At 44.7% G+C, this 12,644-nt stretch overlaps 1 long non-coding RNA gene across 1 annotated transcript in view; it reads left to right on the forward strand.

The window, feature by feature from the left end:
* LOC129488295 (uncharacterized) overlaps positions 1-12,644 on the forward strand; it is a 58,497-nt gene that overhangs the window by 42,258 nt on the left and 3,595 nt on the right. The gene's annotated exons all lie outside the window — the stretch shown is intronic.

Below are 12,644 nucleotides of genomic sequence, written 5' to 3' on the forward strand. Positions count from 1 at the left end.
AGAAATTTGGCATACCAAAATTCTAGTAAAAGTGGGCACAGATGTATACATAAGGATGTTCATCAGAAAATTGGAAATAAATCAAATGTCCTTCCAAAATGATTGGATCAATAAGTTATGATACATTCATAAAATGAAAGATTATAACGTCACTGAAGAGATAGATCTACATGGAAAGATTTTCAAGATTTGAGTGGGAAAAATCAAAAGCCAGTTGCTGGCAGGACTGGGACTAAGGTGTGGCAAGGCCTTGGCCTAGGGTACAGTGCTTAAGGTGACACTCACAATCAGGGTGGTACAAGTGCAGGGTCAGCCTCTGTGAGTGACTGCCTCCTTAAATAGTTGGCGGGCGCCTGTAGTCCCAGCTATTCGGAGAGGCTGAGGCAGGAGAATGGCGTGAACCTGGGAGGCGGAGCTTGCAGTGAGCCGAGATCGCGCCACTGCACTCCAGCCTGGGCGACAGAGCAAGACTCGGTCTCAAAATAAATAAATAAATAAATAAATAAATAAATAAATAAATAAAAATAAAATAAAATGCAATTAACAATTACATATTTTCTGGTTATAGAAAAAAACAAGAAAGGTTTTAAAAATAATAGCATGGGCCAGGGACGGTGGCTCATGCCTGTAATCCCAGCACTTTGGGAGGCTAAGGCGGGCAGATCACCTGAGGTCAGGAGTTTGAGACCAGCGTGACCAACATGGAGAAATCCCGTCTCTACTGAAAAAAAAAAACACACACAAAATTAGCCAGGCGTAGTGGCTGAGGCAGGAGAATTGCTTGAACCCGGGAGGCGGAGGTTGCAGTGAGCCAAGATCGCGCCATTGCGCTCCACCCTGGGCAACAAGAGCGAAACTCCGTCTCAAAAAAAAATAAAATAAAATAAAAAATAATAATAATAATAGCATGACCATACAAAAGTATTTGATATGCTATATATGTGTGAATACTGAATTGAGCACTTTGTGTAACTATTGTTCCTATGTAGATACTATGTGAGGATGAAATCATGAAAAGATGAATGAATATTATATCTTTTGAAACATGTATTTAAAAATTATATAATAGCATTCCCTCTGCTAAATTACACTCTTGCCAAGTAGAAATTCAAGTTACACAAGCAAGAGCCTATTTTAACTTTTGGATGAATGTTGTCTTCCCATATATATACATATGCCTTACCTACCTGCTCCTAGATAAAGATCAGGTTAAGTGTCTTTCACATGGGAATTTCAAAGCAGTTTAAGGGTAATAATTAGTTCTCACAATAACTCTGTGAAGTGTGTGTATTTTTTCATATCTATTTTCACATGAGAGGACTGACAGGCTAAATGATTTCCTGGTATTCTATACTCCATTATTGTTGAAACTAAGACTGTTACTGCTTCATTGGCCACTTGTTTTTCCTTGAGAGGTGATAAAGCAATTGTTGGGTCAATAAACCAAACAAAAATAGCTATTTACATGTCAATTTTTTTTTTTTTTTTGACACGGAGTCTTGCTCTGTCACCCAGGCTGGAGCGCAATGGCATGATCTTGGCTCACTGCAGCCTCCTCCAGAGTAGCTGGGATGTGCCACCATGCCCTGCTAATTTTTGTATGTTTAGTAGAGGAGGGGTTTCATCATGTTGGCCAGGCTGGTCTCAAATGCCTGACTTCAGGTGATCCACCTGGCTCAGCCTCCCACAGTGATGGAATTATGGGCGTGAGCCACTGCGCCCAGCCACACGTCAAATATTTTTAAAACACAAGGACGGTTTTATTTTTTCGACTTTCTTTTTTTTTTTTTTTTTTGAGACGGAGTCTTGCTCTGTCCCCCAGGGTGGAGTGCAGTGGCGCGATCTCGGCTCACTGCAAGCTCCACCTCCCGGGTTCATGCCATTCTCCTGCCTCAGCCTCCCGAGTAGCTGGGACTACAGGCGCCCACCAACACGCCCGGCTAATTTTTTGTATTTTTAGTAGAGACGGGGTTTCACCGTGTTAGCCTGGCTGGTCTCGATCTCCTGACCTCGTGATCCGCCCGCCTCGGCCTCCCAAAGTGCTGGGATTACAGGCTTGAGCCACCGCGCCCGGCCATTTTTTCGACTTTCTAAACAATTTTAAGCATTTTTAATTTACTGTATACCCAAATAGTTGATTGGGACAACATTTTCTTTCCTTTTTTCTTTTTTCTTTTTTTTCCTTTTTTCGAGACAGGGTCTTGCTCTGTCACTCAAGCTTGAGCACAGCAGCATGAACAGGACTCACCGCAGCCTCGACTGCCCACGCTCAAGTCATCCTCCTGCCTCAGCCTCCTGAGTAGCTGGGACTATAGGCACAGGCTGCCACACCTGGCTAATTTTTGTATTTTTCTGTAGAGATGGGGTTTTACCATGTTGCCCACAAAAGTCTGGAACTCTTGAGTTCAAATGATTCTCCTGCCCTGGCCTCCCAAAGTGTTGGGATTACAGGTGTGAGCCACCACACCCCGCCAGGGCAATGTTTTCTAAATTAAAATATATTTTAAAATATAGAAATAGTCAGAGTAGCTCTGCAGTAGCTTCATCTGAGATTTGCTTTGAATATTTCTTTAATTATTAGAAATGTACTTACAGATAAGTAATGTGGTTTAGTGACTAGGAGACCTATTTTTAAAGATCCCGTCCTGGCACACTATAAGAGTAAGATACATTTGTGAAACAGGCAGGGTTGAAATGTCTTTCACTGGTGGCATACACTATGCTAACCACTTTATATACATTATCTCATTCAATCCACAACATGGTGAGGTAGTTTCAGCCATTATATTTCTCATTTTACAGATAAAGAGAGAGCCCAATAGTGAGACTTATTTAACATTACATAGGAGGTAAGAAGTTAGGCAGGATTATAAACATCAAGTCAATAATGCCATTTTGATCTTGCTATTTTCACCTCATTTTTTGCACCCTGAACTTGAATCAGATATGTGATTTTGACCTGCCATTTTGAACTCTGTATTTATGAATATACCCATGTAAACTATTGTTATAACCAGTTTAATTCTTGATGAAATTTCTCTGCAGTACAATGAAACTATTTCCAATTTTTTTTCCATTCTCATTTTTTTTTTTTTCGAGACAGAGTCTCGCTCTGTTGCCCAGGCTGGAGTGCAGTGGCCTGATCTCAGCTCATTCCAACCTCCACCTCCCAGGTTCAAGCAATTCTCCCACCTCAATCTCCCAAGTAGCTGGGATTACAGGCATGCACCACACCCGGCTAGTTTTTGTATTTTTAGTAGAGATGGGGTTTCACCATGTTGGCCAGGCTGGTCTCAAACTCTTGACCTCATGGTCCACCTTCCTCGGCCTCCCAAAGTGCTGGGATTATAGGCGAGAGCCACTGCGCCCAGCCTCTATTCTCATTTTTATTTTATCAAAATTATGCTCAGGATAAAATTTTTCCATGTGCATTTAAAAATGATTCATTTCAGTCATTAGGTCTTTTTTTTTGTAATTTAGAGATGGGTGTCACAGGCACCATCGTAGTGCAGAACAGCCTCGAACTCCTGGCCTCAAGGGAGCCTCCTGCCTCAGCCTCCAAAAGTAGCTGGGACTATAGGCATGCACCTTTATGCTGGGCTATTTTAGTCATTAGGTTTTTATCCTCATCAAATTCTGTCCATTTTAACTACTGCTATTGTGGACCTTCTTTTATAGCTGTTATTTCTATGAAATTTGAGTTTTTCCTCTGATTCAGTCAAAACATTCATTGGATTAACATGGTAGGGTCAAAACATTCTTTTTTGCCTGGGATATAAGAATTCAGGCTGGGCACAATAACTGATGCCTGTAATCTCAGCACTTTAGGAGGCCAGCACAGGAGGATCTCTTGAACCCGGGAGTTCAAGACCAATCAGGGCAAGAGCAATATATCAAGACCCTATCTCTAAAAAAAAAAAAAAAGAAAGAAAAAAAAGAATTCAATAAAGGTCATTTTTTATGATAGTGATGATGAGACAACTAATACCTGCTTTAGCCCCCTCTCAGGAGGCTCCAGTTTAGAAAGATGTGACAGTGCTTTGTAATCTGTGAAAGTTAAATAAATGCCTCTTTACTAATTGTTAAAATAAGTTGTAAAAATCCATCCTCTGAAACTCTTCTGGAAGGCAAGTACCTTCCTGTTCCTGCTGTGATGTTATTTGCAAAAATGCTTGCAGCCAGGATTGGCAGGCACTTGTAGTCCCAGCTACTCTGGAGGCTGAGGCAAGAGGATCCCTTAGGAGCCCAGGAGTTTGAGGTCAGCCTGAGCAACTTAGTTGCAAGACCCTGTCTCCAAAAGAAAACTTTTTAAATTAAAAATAAATTCATTCTTGTAGGGACATTAAAAAAATATGGTTGCAGACGTCAACTGATTTTCTAAGTATATCCTAGTAACAGTTTACTCACTGCTCTCTTGTCATTTGTTTTCCAATCCAGCCTCATTAATATTTCTTTCTCTAGCCCTAGTTCTGAAATCCTTTGTGATATAGAGACCAGCTTTGGCACTCTAATGGGTTCTTTACCATTGGTTATCCGTTTCATCATTGTGGTTGCTGTAACTGTTGCATACGATTGAGTGATATAGCATTACTGGCTGGCAGTTCTTGAGAAAAATTAAAACAAGCCCATTACCAAATGGATTTTGTCTCAGCAAGAGTGCAGGTACACTATTTTTTTTTTTTTTTTTTGAGACGGAGTCTCGCTCTGTCACCCAGGCTGGAGTGCAGTGGCGCGATCTCAGCTCACTGCAAGCTCTGCCTCCCAGGTTCACGACATTCTCCTGCCTCAGCCTCCCGAGTAGCTGGGACTACAAGCACCCGCCACTGCGCCCGGCTAATTTTTTGTATTTTTAGTAGAAACGGGGTTTCACCATGGTCTCGATCTCCTGACCTCGTGATCCGCCCGCCTCGGCCTCCCAAAGTGCTGGGATTACAGGCGTGAGCCACCACGCCTGGCCTGGTACACTATTAGTATATAAAAATCTCCTTTTATCATAGCTCTCTTTCTTTTGCCTAATGTACCCCTGAAAGGTTTTTTGTTTTGTTTTGTTTTGTTTTTTTGAGATGGAGTTTTGCCCAGGCTAGAGTGCAATGGCGCGATCTCGGCTCACTGCATTCTCTGCCTCGCGGTTTCAAGCGATTCTCCTGCCTCAGCCTCTGGAGTAGCTGGGATTACGGGAATGTGCCACCATGCCTGGCTAATTTTGTATTTTTAGTAGAGACAGGGTTTCTCCATGTTGGTCAGGCTGGTCTTGAACTCCCAACCTCAGGTGATCCGCCCACCTCAGCCTCCCAAAGTGCTGGGATCACGGGCATGAGCCACTGCACCCGGCCAAGAAAATTTTTTTAAAGATGAGGTTGTATTAGGATTCTCTAAAAGGACAGAACTAATAGGACAGATGTATAGATGAAGGGGAGTTTATTAGGGAGAGTTGACTCATGATCACAAGGTGAAGTCCCACGATAGGCCGCCTGCAAGTTGAGAAGCAAGGAAGCCAGTCCAAGTTCCAAAACCTCAAAAGTAGGGAAGCCAACAGTGCAGGCTTCAGTCTGTGGCCAAAGGCCTGAGAACCCCTGGCAAAACACTGGTGTAAATTTTTTTTTTTTTTTTTTTGAGACGGAATCTCGCTCTGTCGCCCAGGCTGGAGTGCAGTGGCGCAATCTCGGCTCACTGCAAACTCCGCCTCCCGGGTTCACGCCATTCTCCTGCCTCAGCCTCTGTGAGTAGCTGGGACTACAGGCGCCCGCCAGCACGCCCGGCTAATTTTTTGTATTTTTAGTAGAGACGGGGTTTCACCGTGGTCTCGATCTCCTGACCTTGTGATCCGCCCGCCTCGGCCTCCTAAAGTGCTGGGATTACAAGCGTGAGCCACCGTGCCGGGCCAAGAAGGTTTAAACTAACGTTACAGAGATAATACAATGGAGTTTTTGTGCAAGGTGGGAAAAGTCAAAGTATACAAATTATATCTCTCACCAGTCAACACAGTAAAGAAAACACTGATCACATCAAACGTGAAGACAGCTGAGTAAGAGGTGCTGGCCTTAGAGCAGAGCTTGCAGAACAGAACAAACAGAAGGAAGGCAATTTCCCAGTACTAAGTAAAACTGGGACCTTTTGCAGAGCACTGCCCAAGACTCTTCAACAACGCAATTCATAAAATCTTTATTTGAAGTAATCATTCAGAAATTACAGGTTGACAAAGTATCACTGTTTTTACAAATAGTAATAAAGGAACTGACCTCAGAAGTCACCTTGCATCCTAGCCAGACCTGCATGGTACAAGAGAACAGGACACATGAAAGAAAATAAATAATCAATGGACCATACAAGAAGAGAAATTAAAATAGAAAACACAGCTTAGCCATGTATAGCTAAGGGCTTTCACAGTTCTTTTCCTTTTTCCTTTTTTATCTTATTTTTTATTTTTAGAGACAGAGTCTCACTATGTTGCCCAGGCTGGAGTGCAGTGGCTATTCACAGACACAATACCACTACTGATCAGCAGAGTTTTTTTTTTTTTTGAGACGGAGTCTTCCTCTGTCGCCCAGGCTGGAGTGCAGTGGCGTGATCTTGGCTCATTGCTGAACCTCCACCTCCCGGGTTCAAGTGATTCTCCTGTCTCAGCCTCCCCAGTAGCTGGGATTTCAGGCATCTGCCACCACGCCTAGCTAATTTTTATATTTTTAGTAGAGACAAGGTTTCACCACGTTGGCCAGGATGGTCTCAATCTCTTGACCTCGTGATCTGCCGGCCTTGGCCTCCCAAAGTGCTGGGATTACAGGCGTGAGCCACCGTGCCCAGCCTACCAGGGAGTTTTTGACCTGCTCCATTTCTGACCTGGGCTGGTTCACCCCTCCTTAGGTAACCTGGTGGTCCCCGCTCCTAGGTGGTCACCATATTGATGTGGAACTTATGCTGACACCTGATCGGCATAGCACACACTACAGCCCAGAACTCCTGTGCTCATCCATCCTCCTGCCTCAGCCTCCTGAGTAGCTGGAACTTACAGGCATGCACCACCACATCCAGCTCACCATTCTATAATGAAGAGAAAAATGAAAATAAATATCAAAATCATAACCTTCTGCATATTGTTTATGTTGCATATACACGTTTGTGTGGACTGCAAATGAGAGCTTTGTTTTGTTTCGTTTCGTTTTTTTTTTTTTTGAGATGGAGTCTCGCTGTGTCGCCCAGGCTAGAGTGCAGTGTCACAATCTCGGCTCACTGCAAGCTTTGCCTCCTGGGTTCACGCCATTCTCCTGTCTCAGCCTCCCGAGTAGCTGGGACTACAGGTGCCCGCCAGCACACTCGGCTAATTTTTTGTATTTTTAGTAGAGACGGGGTTTCTCTGTATTAGCCAGGATGGTCTCGATGGTCTCGATCTCCTGACCTCGTGATCTACCCGCCTCGGCCTCCCAATGTGCTGGAATTACAGGCATGAGCCACCACGCCCAGCCTTTTTTTTTTTTTTTTTTTTTTGAGACGGAGTCTTGTTCTGTAGCCCAGGCTGGAGTGCAATGGCATGATCTCGGCTCACTGCAACCTCTGCCTCCTGGGTTCAAGTGATTCTCCTGCTTCAGCCTCCCAAGTAGCTGGGATTACAGGCAGCTGCCACCACGCCCAGCTAATTTTTGTATTTTTAGTAAAGATGGGGTTTCACCATGTGGGCCACGCTGGTCTCAAACTCCTGATCTCAGGTGATCTGCCTGCCTCGGCCTCCCAAAGTGCTAGGATCATAGGCGTGAGCTACCGCGCCCAGCTGAGAGCTCTTTTATACTGCAGATTTTAGACACTTGGTTAGTCATTTTTGCTGTCTTCATAAAGTCTTGCTCTAAGGAAGCATTCCCATTGCAGCTAAATATGTTAACCTTGTGGAATCCACTAGGGACAATCAAAATTCTGGTTCCTGGAATGGCTTATTTAAACCCTCTCTATTCCACCAAGGGCCTGAGGAGGCTTACTAGAATGATACAGTATGATTTTTTGAAAAAAGACATTGCAAACCTAATGTATGATAAACCAGAGTACAAAATAGAATATTAACATATCCCGGAGGCTTCAGTAAATATTAGGATTAGGATTTAGTTCTGATAATAGAGTGTCATCTGTGAAGTTGGATATTTATAATGAACAATGAGTTTACATAATTTTTTTTTTTTTTTGTATTTCCTTACCTTGAGTATAATTTTTGTTCTGAAGCCAGGCGCGGTGGCTCACGCCTGTAATCCCAGCACTTTGGGTGGCTGAGGCGGGCGATCAGCTGAAGTCAGGAGTTTGAGACCAGCCTGACCAACATGGCAAAACCCCGTCTCTACTAAAAATAAAAAATTAGCCGGACATGGTGGCAGGCCCCTGTAATCCCAGCTACTCAGAAGGCTGAGGCAGGAAAATCACTTGAACTCGGGAGGCGGAGGTTGGAGTGAGCTGAGATCCCGCCATCGCACTCCAGCCTAGGCGACAAGAGAGAAACTCCATCTAAAAAAAAAAAAGCAGGCCAGCTCGGTGACTCACGCCTGTAATCCCAGCACTTTGGGAGGCTGAGGCAGGTGGATCAGGAGGTCAGGAGTTTGAGACCAGGCAGGCCAAGATGGTGAAACCCGGTCTCTACTAAAAATGCAAAAATTAGCCGGGCGTGGTGGCAGGCGCCTGTAATCCCAGCTACTTGAGAGGCTGAGGCAGGAGAATTGCTTGAACCTGGGAGGCAGAGGTTGCAGTGAGCTGAGATTGCCGCCACTACACTCTAGCCTGGGCGAGAGAGCAAGACTCTGTTTCAGAAAACAAAACAAAACAAAACAACACTGTAGGACGCCAAGGCGGAAAGATCTCTTGAGTGCAGGAGTTCAAGTTCAAGGCTGCAGTAAGCCGTGATCATGCCACTGCACTCCAGCCTGGATGACAAGGTGAGACCCTGTTTCTTTTTTCCTCTTTTTTTTTTTTTCCTTTGAGACAAAGTCTCGCTCTTCTCCCCCAGGCCCCCAGGCTGGAGTGCAATGGCACGATCTCGGGTCACTGCAAGCTCTGCCTCCCGGGTTCAAGCGATTCTCCTGCCTTAGCCTCCCAAGTAGCTGGGATTACAGGTGCATACTACCACGCCCAGCTAAATTTTTGTGTATTTTAAGTAGAGACGGGGTTTCACCATGTTGGCCAGGCTGGTCTCAAACTCCTGATCTCAGGTGATCCGCCAGCTTTGGCCTCCCAAAGTGCTGGGATTATAGGTGTGAGCCACCGCGCCCGGCCAAGTGAGACCCTGTTTCTAAAAAATAAATTCTAAGACATTAAAACATATAAAAACTGCTGGGCGCGGTGGCTCACGCTTGTAATCCCAGCACTTTGGGAGGCCAAGGCGGGCAGATCACGAGGTCAGGAGATCGAGACCATCCTGGCTAACACGGTGAAACCCTGTCTCTACTAAAAATACAAAAAATTAGCCGGGCGTGGTGGCGGGCGCCTGTAGTCCCAGCTACTCGGAGATGCTGAGGCAGGAGAATGGCGTGAACCCGGGAGGCGGAGCTTGCAGTGAGCCGAGATTGCGCCACTGCACTCCAGCCTGGGTGATAGAGCGAGACTCCGTCTCAAAAAAAAAAAAAAAAATATATATATATATATATATATATATATATGTATATATATATATATATATATGTATATATATAAAAGAATAAAGAAGAAAATAATATTTAAAGTCACCCATAATTCTTTTCCTCCCCAAACCAAAACCACAGGAGAGGAGTGTTACACTACTCCAGAGTGTGAACAAATCTCTTTGGGAACATAGAGGACAAGGCAACTAATGCTGACTGGGGAATTGGAGAATGCTTATCATTCTCCAGTTGGGAGGTGACAATTTTGCTGGCTTTAGCCTGGTTCTCAGAAGGGGCAGGGAAAGGGACTGAAGGTGGAGGGAATAGTCAGTAGGAAATGATAGAATCACTCTCTTTTTTTCTTTAATTAGACAGAAGGTAAAATTTGGGAAAGAGCCTGATACATTCTGAGAACTCTAAGAGGTTCAGTGTGTCTAGACTATAAGAGGTAAAAGAGGGGGATAAGGTTGGAAAGAGTGTGAAGACCTTTGTTCATAAAGCTAAGGAACTGGGCTGCTTTCTGTAGGATTGTCCTTAGTTATACTGAGATAGGCAAGGTAATTGACAACTAGAAGCATGATGCTGTTCTTTAGCCCCTTAACTAGAAAGTTGTTACTTACCCCGGCTGGATGTGGTGGCTCACGCCTGTGATCCCAGCACTTTGGGAGACCGAGGCAGGCAGATCATGAGTTCAGGAGTTCGAGACCATCCTGGTCAACACGGTGAAACCCCGTCTCTACTAAAAATACAAAAAATTAGCTGGGCGTGGTGGCGGGCACCTGTAGTCCCAGCTACTTGGAGGCTGAGGCAGGAGAATGGCGTGAACCCGGGAGGCAGAGCTTGCAGTGAGCCAAGATCACGCCACTGCACTCCATCCAGCCTGGGCGACAGAGCGAGACTCTGTCTCAAAAAAAAAAAGAGAGAAAATTGTTACTTAGCCTAATCACCCCACTAGATTTTCCTCTACGTCCTCATTTTTCTGTTACCAAAGTTGATAGGAAAAAAAAATCCTTATAGGAGGATGCAGGAAGACAAGACAATGGCAAATGTTGGGGCTCAGAAAACAATACCCCAAAGTATGGTGCTTTGGCACGCTGAGCATTTTGAACTAAAGGAAAATTAAAAGGCCTTAGGAGCAGCCTCAGAACCAAGAACTTTTTTTCTCCTGTTTCTCCCCCATCCCAAGCTCAGGGTGGAATTCTCTGAAGCTCCCTTATCTGAAGCTCCTCCAGAAGGAATATAGTTGCCTTTGATTACTGAAATTTCAAAACAGAGAGGATGAAACTCACAGAGCAGGAAGGAAGACTGAGAAAAGTCACCTCATCTAGACAGGCTTTGTCACAAGCCATTGTCTGTTCTTCAGGTCCCATTCAATTTTCAGATAGAATCATTTACAAATGATTGCCTATTCTTTGGGCCCAGTCAACTCTCCCCAAAATCATTTACTGCCTCTCAAAATTGCCTACATTTTTCCCATCTCCATCTCCCTTCTCCCTCTCCCCTACAAAGCTTCAGCCATCTGGCCCTTCTTTGAGTTTCATATTTTGTATGGCTCCTGTGCACGCTTGCATGTTAATAAATCTGTTTGCTTTTCTCCTATTAATCTATTGTCAGTTTATTTTGGCGGACTTGAAACTTTAAAGGCATAGAAAAAATTCCCTTCGCCCTGACAAAAATAAGATGTCTTACAGATGTTCTACATAAAGATTTGGCAAACAGAATGCATATGAGTAATCCTTAGCTGTGAAACCATTCTAGTAATAATTTGTGTTTGGTGCATTTTCTCAAAGACATTGATTTTGGGCATATGGAAAGATTATTCTGTAATATTTGAAAGAGGAAAAAAAACCTCACAGGTCTGATAGTTCCATTTTTTATTCTGCACTTTATGAAGGATAAATGTATGGAGTCTGTTTCTGGATGGTAGACATGTTACAGGAAAGGGGTTCCGATCCATACCCCTAGAGAGGGTTCTTGGATCTCCGGCAAGAAAGAATTCAGGGCGAATCTGTAAAGTGAAAGGGTTTCACCATGTTAGTCAGGATGGTCTTGATCTCCTGACCTCGTGATCCACCTGCCTTGGCCTCCCAAAGTGCTGAGATTACAGGCATAAGCCACTGCGCCCGGCCTTTTATAGATTTTTTTTGAGATGGAGTCTCGCTCTGTCGCCCAGGCTACATTACAGTGGCATGATCTCGGCTCACTGAACCTCCGCCTCCCAGGTTCAAGCGATTCTCTTGCTTCAGCCTCTTGAGTAGCTGAGATTACAGGCGCCCGTAACCATGCCCAGCTAATTTTTGTATTTTCAGTAGAGATGGGGTTTCACCATGTTGGCCAGGCTGGTCTCGAGCTCTTGACCTCACATGATCCGCCCACCCTGACCTCCCAAAGTGCTGGGATTACAGGCATGAGCCACCTCACCGGCCCTATTTCTTGATTATATGCTAAACAAGGGGTAGATTATTCATGCTTCCCCTTTTTACATCATATAGGGTAACTTCCTGACATTACCATGGCATTTGTAAACTGTCCTGGCACTGGCGGGAATATAGCAGTGAGGACGACCAGAGGTCACTCTTGTCACCATTTTGGTTTTGTTGGGTTTTAGATGGCTTCTTTAATGCGAGCTGTTTTATCAGCAAGGTCTTTATGACCTGTATCTTGTGCTAACCTTCTATCTCATCTCATCCTCTGACTTAGAATGCCTTAACCGTCTGGGAATGCAGCCCAGCAGGTCTCAGCATCATTTTACCCAGCCCCCCCACCACTTTTTTTTTTTCCAGAGGGAGTCTGGCACTGTCGCCCAGGCTGGCATGCAGTGGTGCGATCTTGGCTCACTGCAACCTCTGCCTCTTGGGTTCAAGCGATTCTCCTGCCTCAGCCTCCTGAGTAACTGGGATTACAGGCGTGGGCCACCACACCCGGCTAATTTTCGTATTTTTAGTAGAGACGGGGTTTGACCATGTTGGTCAGGCTGGTCTCGAACTCCTGACCTCACGATCTGCCTGCCTCGGCCTCCCAAAGTGCTGGGATTACAGGCGTGAGCCACTGCACCTAGCC

Source organism: Symphalangus syndactylus, chromosome 8 (assembly GCF_028878055.3).
Source record: "Symphalangus syndactylus isolate Jambi chromosome 8, NHGRI_mSymSyn1-v2.1_pri, whole genome shotgun sequence".
Lineage (NCBI taxonomy): Eukaryota > Metazoa > Chordata > Mammalia > Primates > Hylobatidae > Symphalangus > Symphalangus syndactylus.